Source organism: Lissotriton vulgaris, chromosome 1_1 (genome assembly GCF_964263255.1).
Source record: "Lissotriton vulgaris chromosome 1_1, aLisVul1.2, whole genome shotgun sequence".
Taxonomy (NCBI): domain Eukaryota; kingdom Metazoa; phylum Chordata; class Amphibia; order Caudata; family Salamandridae; genus Lissotriton; species Lissotriton vulgaris.
This window is the reverse complement of record NC_141685.1, coordinates 1,852,866,372-1,852,881,543: the sequence shown is the minus strand read 5'-3', so window position 1 is coordinate 1,852,881,543 and position 15,172 is coordinate 1,852,866,372.

Sequence of the window (15,172 nt, the reverse complement as noted above, 5' to 3'; positions counted from 1 at the left end):
CATGATCTGTTGTCAGTTCAATCCAGGAAAAGGTATTCCCGTGGAACGAGGTGGATTTCATCCTCCCGACCATCCTTTTGAAGTCCTCCAGATGGATTATATCCAGATGGACAGATGCTGAGGATTCAAGTATGTCCTCGTAGTTGTATGTGCCCTATCAAGATGGACAGAAGCATATCCCGTCCCAGATTACACTGCCCTGACCACTGCCAAGCAGTTGGTTCGTGAATTCTTCCCTCGGTATGGTTTGCCCCGTGTCGTGTATTCAGATAACGGTCAGCCATTCTCGTCCGAGCTCATGAAGCAGGTCTCACTCCTGTTAGGCTATCAGTGGAAGTTCCACTGTGTCCGACATCCTGAAGCCGCAGGTCTCGTGGAAAGACACAATCAGACTCTGAAAACCCGTCTTGCTAAAATATGTGCAGAGAAAGGTGTAGATTGGATGGTAGCCTTGCCAGTTGCCCTCTTTTATATGCGAATGGTAGCTCATTCTAGGACAGGGCTATCCCCGTATGAGGTGGTCTTTGGTAGGCCTCCTAATATGTGGGGGATGCCTATGCCCCGTAAAATTACAGATGTTGACAGTACTATGCTGACAGATTACCTTGCCTCCTTGATGTCTGCACTACTATCATGTCGTTCACAGGTCGCGGCAGACTTCCCAGACAATACCGAGGTGAAACCACATGAACTTGTTCCAGGTGATGTCGTCGTGGTCCGCAACTTTGACAGATCAAGCCCTTTGGAGCCCCGCTGGAAAGAGCCAAAGATCGTTTTGTTGACCACCAGGACTGCAGTGAAAGTTGAAGGCAGGAAAGGGTGGCTGCATTCGAGCCACGTTAAAAATGTTTATGGACTTCCGCCAAAGACTGTTTCCCAGGACTGCTGCATTCCAGACACTGATACTAAACTCCCCCTGTTAGAGAAAACTCTGCAGCAGGAGTACAGATTAAAATTGAGGTCTAGTAAGTCAGACAGTTTAATTGTTTAAGTCCCCTCCTGGGTGAAGCGGTTAGACAGGTTCCTGACATGTATAAGATAGACCCCAATAGAGAGAGAGATAGACAGGAGATCAAGAAACGAAAATATTGTAAAAGTCTCCGAAGTCGTTGTATACTGACATTACTTATTATGTTTTTTCTGAGTCTTACGATTACTTGCATTAGTTGGATGTTACATATGTTCTTTCCTATTGCACCTTCCTTTTCTAATGACACTGCAGAGCAAACATTTAGTGCTCTGCCTCCACATGAACTGTCTTATTGACTTGCGCTGCGCAACAATACTTTCATCCGTATGTTACACCATTCTCACCAGATCAACAATGCTACTAATTGTTGGATATGTGGCCGACTCCCTCCCTATCAGAACTACAAGGGAGCTCTGCCCCTCTTTCCTTACCCGTTTACACATAATGGTTCCTGTGGTGCATGGTTTAGTTTAATATCCTCTTTAGACACTGAATCCAGAGTATCCCAAGGCAATTGGATATGGGGAAACCTGAACACAGTTATGAACAAAGCATGTTTCCCAGATGAGGAAGGTCTTCCACAAATGACAGGGACCGACCTAGAAAATGAAGTGTATGGATTAGGTAATTTTACACTCAACCTCATGATTCTAAATGTTCAGTCCGAGACTAGCCCAGACTTGCCATCTATATCAGTTTTACCAGTAAAAGGTGTATTATGCGTCAGAAAGAATGGTTCAGTACATCTAGGACACAGTGACTGTACTACTGTGGTCGAATTCAGTGATAAAGGCAAGTCTACTTTCAAAGCTTCCCGACATTCCTATTTCATTTGTGGTCAGACAGCCTATGTACGTTTACCTCTAGACTGGGATGGTACTTGTTTTATTGCATTCCTATTGCCACCTGTTTTCCTAGCCCCATCTGATTATCACAGAAATTCCCGCCTCACTCACGTTAGACAAAAGAGAGGTCTCCCAATTGTTGATCAGACTGAAACTACATGGGAGCAATATACAGATTTCAATAAAAGATTCTTTCCTTATTTAGGCACTGTCTCAAATAGTAAACTGATACGTAAATTAACCAGAACCCTCGAAGCGGTAGTGAATGAGACTACTTCTGCTTTGGGTAACTTAACAGAGGAACAGTCTGCTATGAGACTTGTTGTTCTTCAGAACGGCCTTGTCCTTGATGTCATCCTGGCCGACAGGGGCGGAGCTTGTAGAGTCATCGGATCCAGTTGTTGCGTGTTTATTCCTAATAACGCGCCATCAGTATACAAGGCTATCACCAGGCTTCACGAAATAGCTCATCAGATACACCAGAATCCAGGCTCCTGGACTTGGTCCGGTTGGCTCTGGAGTGTAATATCAGCCTGGGGATGGAAGCTACTGTCATTCCTAGGAATCATACTGCTCATAGTATTCAGTTGTTGTCTCTGTCTGCAATGTGGGCCAGCGATTTGCGGTCTGTGTGCCACAGCCTGTGTTCCACATCCTAGTTCAAGTTCCAATTCCCGAATAAAGAAAGAAGAACAGATGATGTTATATGAACAAATAGATGGTCTCATGAAAATAGATATATCTTGATGGGTACGTAGGGGACAAGGAGGGAATGAGGTAATTGAAATTTTTATGGTCAGGTATGTCCCCTAACGTGTACCCCAACGTCTCCATGTACGAGCTTAAAGGACATGTAACTTCCCTCCACGACCAAATCTGAAGACGCAAATACATTTGCGTCCAACGTTAACATGTCCTCTATCGGATCCGCCATGAATGGATCGATAATTCAGTTTCTAAACATGCCATGCCAACGTCTTTACATGGTGCACTTTCACGTTTTTCCTAGATCTGCCGAGCTAGGCCCTGATTCCTGCCTTCGAACCACTTCTGTCTCTGCCTCTGAAAGCTGCAGCATGAAGATGCATCCCTGACCTCTGCCTTACTTCCTGCCAAGCGAAGCGGTGCCTGGCTCAGCCTGGCCTGCCTGCCAAAACAGTATTTTGCCTTCAAGTTATCAGCCAGCCTCCTCGAAAACACATTCCAGTCTAGTGATATAGGTAAACATATTCCCGGCTGCAGAGCAAAGGGCCAAGCCTTCCTGTTCCTTCATGTAATTCATTGCTCCCGTTACCATGGTAGGCCCATGGCCCCGTGCATTGCACTTAGACACATATGCATTCAGTATAGAATAGCCTTTGCCCGAGAGACCTTTTACTTCAGATTAAACATCCCCCAAACACAAGATATCAGATATGTTATAGGAACAGGTCGATCTGACATGCCAGACTTCTGTCTCCTCTACTAGTGCTAAAGTCAAGCCCCCAGCTTTCCCCAGTTCCACGTCAATCACACGTCATACTAATTGCGCGCGCACCCAGGTGAAAAGTTTCAGCTGACTCTGCAGAATCCCCTATGCACCCACCCACTTATGACACTTTCTGTGACGTTTCCAGCACACGCCTCCGTGTACGCCCTTGTACACGCCTTTTTGCTACGCACATGTGTTCTTATCTTGCTCTTTTCACTTGTCACGCCTATTGTATCCATCACCATTGTACAGTTTTACTATATATGTCATGTACTGTTAATAAATCGTTGACATCTTTTGCCATCATTTTACCCCTTCCCGAACCTTTGTATTGATGGATCTGATTTCCATGGCTCGAGCCATCCCGATTAAAGCCCGTATGACTCAGATACCACAGACTCTGCCTCTCATTTGATTGAGCTATTCTTTTACCTGTCATTAATTATACGGAAAAATTGCATGGTAATTTATTTACCACAACTGGACTAGAACTTAGCCACTAAAAAGTAGGACACTAGAGGTGTAAACCACTATAGGAGCACCGGTGTAATCTTGTTAACTCACCCACAGGAAGCGGGTGCATAGGTGCCAAAGTGCGTCGGGTTTCTTTGTGGAGTTCTATGGAGCCTGGAGGTAAAGATGCTGCAGGCGGCAAGGAGAGAAGAGTCTGGTTGGATCCAAGGGTGGATCGAAGATGTAGAGTACCTGAAAGCAGAGGGGACAGAGTCTAGGTCACTAGCCAGTGACCAGGATGGAACCAGGACGGAACCAGGCAGTGTCGGGTTGCGATCAGGTGCTGTCGAGTAGTTTGTCTCGTCTGCCAAGTGTACCAGTAAGGATCGAAGATGACCAGCTGATGGTCACGAGCTGTCCCACAAAGGCTCTTACTGTCAGCGGTGTCGGTTTGCGAATTGGAGTCACCAAATCTTGGCAAATGCAACCCAAGCAGGACTCGAAGATGTCTTCTGGATCAGACCGGGAAGGTCAGATTGATGGTTCTTTTTCAGGGGAGCTAGGGCCAGTCTGGAGCAACCAGACCAGAAGTGTAGTTTTGATGGATCGTTGTCACAGAGGCCACTAGCCAACGGGCAAGTGACCATACAACTTGTCAAGCAGGAAATGTGCAAAAGGGCCCCACGCAGCACTCAGTGAGTGTGGAGGGGTGATCTTTGAAGCACAGGCTGCTTGGGGCTGGCGCTTCTCAAACCCCAAAGCACAGCGGCTAGGGTGCCTCGGGAGCTGCACAGGAAGCACTTTGTCGATTCTTCAAGATGGCCGGTCCCACGACTCGCGTCACCTCCACGGGTCTCAGCTTTGACAGGACTGTGGATCGGGCTGTTGGATTTCTGGAAGTCTGGGTCTTGTCAATCTCGGTTGTTTGAGCTCTGGTGGGAGCAACAGCAAAGAAAGTCTTGATGCGCTGATGGTGCCTGCTTGCACAGGGTGGCCACTCCTTGACCACAAAAGAGATTCTTCAGTCTTCCACGTCGAGTGGGATGTCGAAGGGTCCAGAGTTTCATTTCAAAGTTTCAGTCAGGAATTTCTGGTTTGCATTGGCACAGCTCCTACCTTTATTCCAAATCTAGGGGCTGGATCTCCTGCTGGGTCCCTCCTATGGGTGGGACCCAGGAAGGGGGTGGTGGTTACACCCCTTTCCCTTTGTCCAGTTTCACGCCAGAAATGAGGCTGGAGAGCCCCAGCACCGGTTTGAACTGGACTTTGCTTGGGACACCTTGTGTGCCCCAGGCAGTGTCTAGTTTCATTCAACCTCCCTGCCCCAATCCACAGCCTTGAACCAGAGGGTGGCAGTGATCAACCAGAGGATGGCAGTGATGAACCAGAGGGTAGCACTGGTGAAGCAGGGGGTGGCAGTGATGATTCAGAGGGTGGCAGGGATAAACCAGAGGATGACAGTGATCAACCAGAGGGTGGCAGTGATGAACCAGAGGGTGCTGTGATAAACCAGAAGGGGACAGTGATGATCCAGAGGGTGGCAGTGGTAAACCAGAGGGTGGCAGTGATGAACTAGAGGGTGGCAGGGATGAACCACAGGATGGCAGTGATCAACCAGAGGGTGGCAGTGATGAACCAGAGGGTGCTGTGATAAACCAGAGGGGGACAGTGATGAACCAGAAGGTGCTGTGATAAACCAGAGGAAGACAGTGATGATCCAGAGGGTGGCATTGGTGAACCAGAGTGTGGCAGTGATGAACCTGAGGGCGGCCGCAATGAACCACAGGGCCGCAAACAGGCTGGACACGTAGAAACAAAATGGTCGCGACCGTTGCGACCACACAAGTCAGTTCTCGTTCCCGAACCTGTACAAAACCCTCGCGAACTGGCAAAAACAGCAAATTCGCACGAATTTGCGGATTTCGCGGATTACGAGTTCGTAATTCGCACCAATTCGCGGATTCGCAAATTTCGCCCATGCTTAATAAATTACTTCCCAACCTTTACCCTCATAAACCCCACAAACCACACCTAAACTTAATAAAACAATTACCTTAATTTGTTTTCAAAAAAATGATTAAGATCAATTAACAACTAACTATTAAATAATAGAAAATAAATTACTTCCCACCGTTTTCCCTTATAAACCTCAAAATGTGCACCTAAAATTATTTATACAATTACCATTATTAATTACCAATTAATGCATTAATATTAATTAACAACAACTTATTAATTACTTAATATTAAATAACTTTACTCAATTAACACTAGAAAATCCTAATTAAATAAATGTTAACAAATAAAAAATAATCATTCATTTAATTTAATTTATTTTCTCCCCACCCTATTCCCCTATAAACCAACAACCCACTACAGAATAAAAAGTCAAAATTTCAATTAAAACAATAGTAATGACTACTAAAAATGTAACACACATATTAAAAAATATAAACGATTTTTATACAAAAATAATACATTACATACATTTAAAATATATACTAAAATACATAACACTAATTAAAAAATTTATATTTTAAACAACTTTGGGGTCAATTACGATGGCGGACGGACTAGAGTCTTTTTGCCATCGTGGTGGAGAACGCAATACATCCGGAGGTTCCGCACACCAAATTAGGATGCAACCGCCACCATGGCAGTCGTATTTAGCATTTTAACATTGAGGGGGGGCGCTGCTGACAGAAGCACCCGCTGCGATGTCAAAATAGCATGTTGTGCATTTGACTGCACTATGTGGCAGGCACCTGAAGGTGCTTGCCACTTGGTGCAGTGAAATGTAGGGGGGTACCCCCTCCAGTGCACTCACACCTCTCCTCAACCCAAGTGGGGCCTGCAACAGGCTCCCGGAACCAATCTCCACCAGCCCTTCAATGACGGTTTACCCCCACAGAAATGCTGCCTGGAAACAGCATCATAATTTGTGGGACAGTGCCTGCTAAGCACTGCCACCATTTCTTGAATGCAGACCAACTTGCCAGGCCATAGGAATGATTGCCTGTGGAGGTTCCGTGGTGGACGGTTTTTGCGTCCGCAGTGGAGCAAATGCGATTTCCCCGCCATGGTAATGTGGCGGGGAAAATCATGGTCCGATCGCGGAAGGACTGCCACCACATGGCTGGCAGTGAAGGTCCTGCCGCAATCGTAATTGTCCCCTTTCTTTTTGCAAATAATATTAAACACTTCTATATTTTTGAAATTGATATTTCTTAACTTAAATCGATGTTCTTGAGCACGATATTCTTGCTGTCGATATTTCTCATTCTCGATATTTTGGACTCGATAAATCTGTAAGTTGACAATTTAAACTCAATATTTTGTCTGCACAAAAGCTGGCCTATAGCACAACATACACTGAGGGGTGCATGGAATCAGTCTAACACTCTCTTAATGGTTATTTTGTGCACTTCCTACCAAATGGTGGAAGCTACATGACGCATGGTTGGCGCACAAGTTATAGATACTTTAGGGCTGCAGTTACACCTACTTGAGGTAACTGTAACTGGTGAATTTCAGTGCTTTGAGACCAGCCGCGGTCCATGTAGGCAACAGCGGTGGGGCTGTGCAAGGGGGGGATTTTGAGAGACAATGCAGAGGGAAAATGTATTATTTATTAAATGTTTCCTCTGCATCGTGCTTCAAAATCCATCTTACACGGTCCCACTGCCCCACCGGGGTTACCTGCACGGACTGCGGCTGTTTGAGACCATCCCTTTCTTTCAGCTCTGCCTGACAGATCTTTCCGAAACCTTACAGGGAGTAGCTGATGTGGATAAACATTTTTGTGAACATCTTATGAAGATTTGTCAAATGGCACCAAAGACATTAGCAAACCATAAAACGGTTTTCGGATGGAAAAGCAGACCTAACTATAACAACCCAGTTGTGACCACCACTGGGTAATACATATACACACACACACACACACCCACACAGACAAGGGCTATGGATAGCACTACTGGACACATGTGCTCTCAGCTATGATTGACAATTTGACCCCTTTGGAGTTAATCTAATCACAACATGCTCATTTAGAATCAAGGTTTCATTCACAAGCTAAAAATCATCATTTCCCTTTCACTCTTTCAATTTCCTACATGTTGTTTACTCATGGTTGGTAAAGAAAGAGCGCATGCAGATCAACATTGGTCTCTTAACATGACATAAGGTTGCAATGTCAAATATAATCAAGATTTACAGACTAACTTTAATGTTAATTCAGCTGTGTTTGCTCGTTGTCTTACATTACAATTCACACTACTTGAAAAATCATTGTCACTTGTATTGCACTGCTGTGCTCAACAGATGGTTGAGATGACAGGTTCCTCTTCTTCAGGCTGATGTCCCTCAATTCAAAGGCACTGGGCAAGCATTCAGACTTAATCTGGCAAATCACCCTGCACGCGTTGATGTAGAAATAGCTTTCCTACTATTTGGCAGCTCAAGCATGACAACATAAGCCCCTGGAAACAGTAATGATGATAATGAGTCAAATCCCTCAATATGTTATTTCTATGTTATGTACTAATACTTGCACGAAAGGGGAAAGTGGCAGTTTGGAACTTTATGTATCTCTCACAAGAGAAAACCCATGTGGTCAATTTGCCTTGTAGTGGACCATCAGAATGCAGTGCAACAAAAGCAAGAATTAGAAACCTTCATCATCTTAAAGAGTTTTGCAGAGTCTCCTAACCAGAGACGGCTTAAAACTAATAGAAAGAAATGTATTGCATAATGGCAAATATGTATGCAAAAAACAAACTCCCTACAATAAATTTACATAGTGGTTAAAGGTGGTATAAAAATTAGAAAAAATGTGATTCCACAAAATTATCAATACAAAAAACATGTTATTGGTCAGACAAGTGCTTGTTGATATGAATGGATGAATGTATACCTCATCAAGTAGATGCAAACAGCCAGATTTTCAAACTATTGGAAACTGCAATTCAGACCTGAGGGTGAAGAAACTCATGCGGGAGCTGATTCTAGGCTTGAGCAGCCAAGGAGTAGAAAGAAAGGCCAACTTTTCTACCCCGAAATTCCGAAACACTGACAGCGAGCTATTGAGTGCTCTCACAATAGGTCTGTGCCCTGCCCCAGAAAACCCATGAGACCTTGATATGCCTTTGCAGATAGTCATAGGTCCCTTGCGGAGGAGAAAATGTAGGAGTTGGAGACATATGTTGGGGTAGCGTCAGCTGCAGCAGGAAAGGATGAAAATTACTGAAAAGAAGCCTTGTGTCCAGGATGGTGGCCTAACCAAGATGGTAGTTTAAATACAAAAAGGAGATCCCAATTGAAGATGGTGGTACTCATAGCAAAACCCCGTAGGAAAACCTTTCTATTCTCACTTGTAAATGCCAGCTAAGCAGAAATGAGTTACCTCATCTATACTACTATTATAAAGAGAGAACTTGCACCTTTTGGCCAGGTAAACTCGGGAACCACAGCGCCAATCTACACGCCCCATACATCTATGAAAATGTCAGGGAGTGTAGATGCACATAGGCTATATATATTTAAAAAAATTAAGTTTGAAAACAAAGTAGTCCCCTGAAAGTAGCGCCGGCCGGGACCTAGCGCTGGCTGCGACGCGGCATGCATGATGACCGCGACGCGAAGTGAGTGATGACGACGAAGGAGGAGTGGCGGTGCAGGGAGGAGCGGCGGCACAGGTAAGGAAAGGGAAAGTTTTCAAGCTTTTCCGAAACTCTCAGTGCGAGACTGTGTGATGCAGGGGGAGGCGTCCCAGGGGGGGTGAAGTGAGGCAGACAGACGACATGAGCGGGAGTGAGTCGGGGCGGGAGGGGGGCGGGAGTGAGTCGGGGCGGGAGGGAGTCGGAGCGGGAGAGGGGCCTGGTCCGTGTCCGTGCATGGGCATGCACGGACAATGTAGGGGCGGGCGGGGCCTGGGCGGGCGGTTGGCCCTGAAGCCTCATTGCCCCCAGGCAACGCTGGGGCGGGCTGCTAGTTACACTATAAAAAGGTTTTCAGAGAAACAGGAATTTGTTTTACAATTCTGTATGCTATTTTCTATGGATGTTGTAGGAAACTAGATCTACAATCCTCTATTCTTCCCATGAGTACTTTTGTTTGGGCTATTTTCTCCTGCTCTCTTCTCCTAGTTTACAAATTATGTTTTTGAAACAAAAGAGGCCTTGTTCTTGGACTACAGTTATTAACACATCCATAGTGCTCCCAGTCAGGTGCTATTGACATGGAGGTCACGTTCACAGGATCAGCTTCAAAGAAGCAGCTGAGATGTGAGTGCCCTGCAAACAATGTGATTGTCTCAGTGACGCAATCAAATCATTGGAGGATTGGCATCCCAGAAACCACCTCCTGGGGCCATTTTATGCATACAGCGCATTTTCCTTGATTGTGCTGGGTGCACCTATCAAAATGTGCATCCGGCGTAATCAAGGAAAATGTGCTGTGTTAGTGTGAATGCACTTTCCCAAGGACAGGTGTTAACTCGCGCTGCCCCCAGGGCAGCGCATCCATGTGAAAAACAGAGCGGTTGCTTTGAAGCCGCTCTGTGTTTTAAGGGGATTAAAGGGTCCACTCTCTTTCCCCCCACCATAGGGCTGCAATTAGGAGGCACACTGAAAAAGCGCCCCCTTTTTATTAGGTGGTGCATTGTCAGTGCTCCTCCTGAAAGCTTATTTGCCTCTGCAACTTCATCTATAATATGGTGCGGATGCAGAGGCAAAGGGATTCTCTCATCACAGGATGGTGTGCGTCCCTGCCGAGGCTCGAACCCAGTTCCCCAGCTTCGAGGTCGGTCACTCTGGCCATTAGGCCACATCACCATATGGTCCCTGGTTTCCATGGTGCGGGAGTGGGCTGTTCTTTATGCTCACAGAGAAATGTGCCATAAGGGAGAAAACTCAGCTTTTCAGCAATACCTCCCTATCCCTGAAAGTAGGATGGGTTCACCTAGTGCTTCCCGTAGACACCAGGGATTTTTAGGAGGAGGAGTGTCCCCTTGGGCAAGGACTTTTACTCCCCCTAGCCCAATAACATAAACAGTATTTTACCCCTGTGAGGGTGGGAATGACTATCCCTAATCGCCCATCCGGGGGCAAAAACTCCACTAGACACAAAGGCAACTAACAAAAGAAAACAAGGCGACTCTGAGGTTTTCACGGTCAGCCATGGGTTTCACGCATGCTTTCACCACAAATTGTAAATACGTGTAAATCACAAAAAATGGACAGTCTCTTAGGGAAGTGCAAAAACGTTAAGAAAAAAAGTGTTTCTGGAGATAAGCTTGTTCCTGAAAGCTGGAAGATGGTGGTCTTACAACAGCAAACCTTCCACTGATGACCTTTGCAGAAAAAAAAGAATGCACTTTCCTGCACAGCACTTTTTCCCATTTTGCCGACAAAAACAGCCTTGTGTTGTACAAAAGTTGTAAAGGTTTAAAAACGAGCTACCGTCCAAAATTAGAGCTTAGCACAAGGATGATAAAGGGGAGCCTAGAAGTCAATACATTTCACAGTGCCTGCTCGATGGTTGTTGTGATGGGAGATTTCCGTTTTTATAGATATTTGTCTCTTAAACGCTGATACTTGCAATTGCAATTTTATTTTCTGTTCTTTTAATCCCTGTGTCTGGTGCTGCTCGCATGGTTGTTGTGATGGGAGATTTCCGTTTTTATAGATATTTGTCTCTTAAACGCTGATACTTGCAATTGCAATTTTATTTTCTGTTCTTTTAATCCCTGTGTCTGGTGCTGCTCGCATGGTTGTTGTGATGGGAGATTTCCGTTTTTATAGATATTTGTCTCTTAAACGCTGATACTTGCAATTACAATTTTATTTTTCTGTTCTTTTAATCCCTGTGTCTGGTGCTGCAGCTGTTCGCTCCAGGGGTGTTCTGCTAGTCCCAGCTGTCCCTAAGCATGATTAGTTTTGGACAGACAAGGTTTGTTGCTCTGTAGCAGGGGAGCTAAAATCAGCTGGGGTAGCGGTGCCATGATTTCTGGTGTTTTTCCTGAGCCAGCTGTCTGCAACCTAGTCAATACCAGGCCGAAAAGTAAAGATAGGCTATCCAGACCAAGGAAATAACTAAATAAATTAGAATAACAAGCGTTACATGGACCCACATTTAAGACCATGCTACCAACGATTATCAAGGTGTGGACAAAGCCCATGACGTAATACTCCAAACCACTCAGGTATGTACAGAAAAGGCTATCCTACATCATCCTGACTATAAGTGATGCCCCTGAGAATATAGGTCACAGATATAGCTCTATTACTCAGAACAAATTATAAAAAGGTAGTTAAAGCAAGGCGCATTTTGCACAATGCGTTTCACTGTGACCGTGTTCAATGGGTAGAAAAGGTTAACGGTTGTACACTGGGAGGCGCTCAGTGCTCGTTGATGTGGGAGGCCTCAAGCATCTCCCGTGAACGTTCTGTTCGCATCAGACTACTTTCAAAGGGTAGTGTGACCTGAGCACTGCGTTCTGTCAGAAAGGTACATCGAGAAGACAGTGTTTTTTATCCACCATCTGAGCGTAACTCTGCTCAGGCTGTCCGTTTAATGGTCTTCAGTCTGTGAGAAGGGTCTTGTTGCTCGGCCACTGAGTTTGGAAGGCAGGTTTGTGGATCGGCGGGTTGCGGTAAAACCCTCCATCCATCCTGTCACAATGGACCTGTGTGGAAATGTTAAAGCTGTGGGGCCAAAATGACAAAATAGTAGCCGCCTAGCATTAGAGCAAGAGAAAACCTTTGGGTTAATCCTTCCCATGATTTGTGTGCCTCTCAGAAGTCTTGTTAAACACTAGCACACTTTATACATGTGCACATGAAGCATTAGATATCACTTCAGTTTTGCCTATACATAGCTGATGTATATTTACAAATGTAATTACTAAAAAGGAAGTGCACTTTTCGTTTGCAGACTTTTGAGCATGGGTTTCCAGTGATGGCTGGTGCTCTCCAGGAGTGGTTGAGACAGTGCTTAGTTTGTTTAAAAAAGTGCCAGGGCTCTCGTCAGTATTCACTGCAGCTAGCACCTCACGTTGCCCCTGCCATGCTGCCAATGACCGTACCAACACAACTACTAACCATCTCACTCCTACAAGTGTGGCAATTCGGACTATTTCAGTTCCTCTTAGCTATTGAGAGAGCGCAATTTGAATAAAAAATGTGTATGGACCATATTCACAAACATAACGCAAACGTGGAATCCATAACGTGAAGTTAACACTTGTAGCGTAAAGTTAGCAGATGTAACCAATGTAATAGGAAATGTATCTATTCTATAAAGTGTATTAGAGTTGAGAAGGCCCGTATACATAGTGGGCTAATATAGAAATGTATAGAAATGCTTAAGAATAGTAGAACGTGCAAACTGAATAGACGTGTGTAATCATGAAACAGAGAAAACGGCGAAACGTAAAGTGACGAAATGTGCAGAGAATGTATAGCACGATGTAAGCACGAGAATATAAATGTTGTATTCTATGTAGAATGTATTTGCGTATAATCATTGCTTTACTAAATTCGATTATATATAAATGTGTGTTAAAGGTTATACTGTGTAGAAGGGTTTTTGTAGGAATGTTAGAAAAGAGTTTGGTCATGTGTGATTTTAACCTAACTGACCAAGAGTTCGCAAGAGTGTAGTCCGCTGTATGTAATTTAGTGGGCTCACAGGAGTCGTGAATAGCCTTGATCTGAATGTGCGAGACAAGAGTCAAAGGTCTTGCTAGATTTAAGGTGACAATGCTGGACGAAGTTTATGGCCTAAACGTGATAAGAGACGCTTGGAATTTGAGTCTTGTTTAGAAACGACCGTTCACAGGACCAACTAAGGTTACGAATACAGTCGTAAAGAGTAGAGTTCTGCTGAGGTGATAGACTTTTGCTCCGAAAGTGTCAAATGAAATGTCGAATGAAGTCACCAGCAAGAAGACGAAGATGGCGTCTAAGGAGAAGGGTCAACTTAACGGACGACGCGAAGAGATGAAGCCATGGAAAGAGCAAAGAATGACATCATGGGGAAAGTACGTGGTGGGCGTTGAAGGGGCGTTCCACCCATACTGTGATTGTGTATTTTAGGGACAGTACCCCGGGAAGAAGATAGCGCAGATGACTTGAACAGATGGCCTGAGAAGTCAGAGAGAAAGAACAGAGCGCGAGAGAGCAGTAGGCCGAGGACCCTTAGAGAGCGGATGGGTAGGCAGAGAGGGTACTGCTTCTCGATATAAGTTACCATTAGGGGTTAAGAGAGTTTGAACTTCTTTGGAAGTCAAACTGCTGACACCTTTTTAGGTAAGGAACTTGCGAAGTAGGGATGTCACTTAGTACAGAGTAGGGACAGAATTAACTTGTTTATTCTTTTTGTAGATGACGCAACGGGACCACATTGTGTTGATGCTTTTAATCTGCTGATTCTTGAATTGACTTTAATTGTATTCTTTTGTAGACTGAGGTTCTTTAGGGAATTTATGTTCCTTCTAGTTCTGTATACTTACTGAATCTTATCCTGAGAGGATTGTATATGTACTAAATTCTGATTTTATATTAAACTTTTAAAACTTCATCAGTCGTAAGTGGTCCTTCAGAGTTGCGTCAGTTTATGGGGTTAATTTAACCTATGCGGGGTTTGTCTTTTACTCAATGACAGAAAATAACCGATCCAAATTGATGAATGAGATTAGTATCTAGGTGATCAAAAAGGGTATCAAAATCTCATTCCCCGCAGTTGGTAGCAGAGAAAGATGGTTTTCTTCTTGAGGAAGACAACCTAGGTTAGGTCTAGATTACCCCAAGGTCCCTAGTCATCGACGACCAGAAGAAGAATCCCTGCCGAAGAAGGTGCTGACGGTGCGTCGAGAGAAAAGCAGCAGAGTCGGTCGAGAGTGAGTATAAGGGTCATGCGTTGTAAAATTGCGGTATTTTATGTTGTACCTGTGTTGTAATGTCAAGCGGAGTTGAATGCCTGTAGTGTGATTGAGGGAAGGTTGTGAGCGCGCGCAACCGGATAAAATCTTAAGTTCAAGGAGAGCTTAAGTGGTTCGGGTGTATCGAACACCCAGAGTAATTGTTCACCAATGTAAAGGGGGTCATGAGGTACCATTGATCGCCCGACGGACCGATGATAGGGGGAGCGTAAGAGTGAGTGTATGAGTAACGGACGCTGGTCGTACGTTTACTGTGTGTAAGTAACCTATCAGTTAAGGCGAGCGTCTGACCGTGAGAGGAAAGACGTTTCGTCAGTTGAGGTGACAATTACAGTTAGACTGTGGCCGTACAGTCAGAGAAAAGTGATCGCTTGGACGGAAGTAGTCATTTTTCAGCGTATGAATGAAAACGCATGCAAGATCGTGAGACGAGTTGAGAAAGAAGGGGAACTGCTGCAGAGGGAACGAGTGACGTCAGCGTAGAGTCGCGC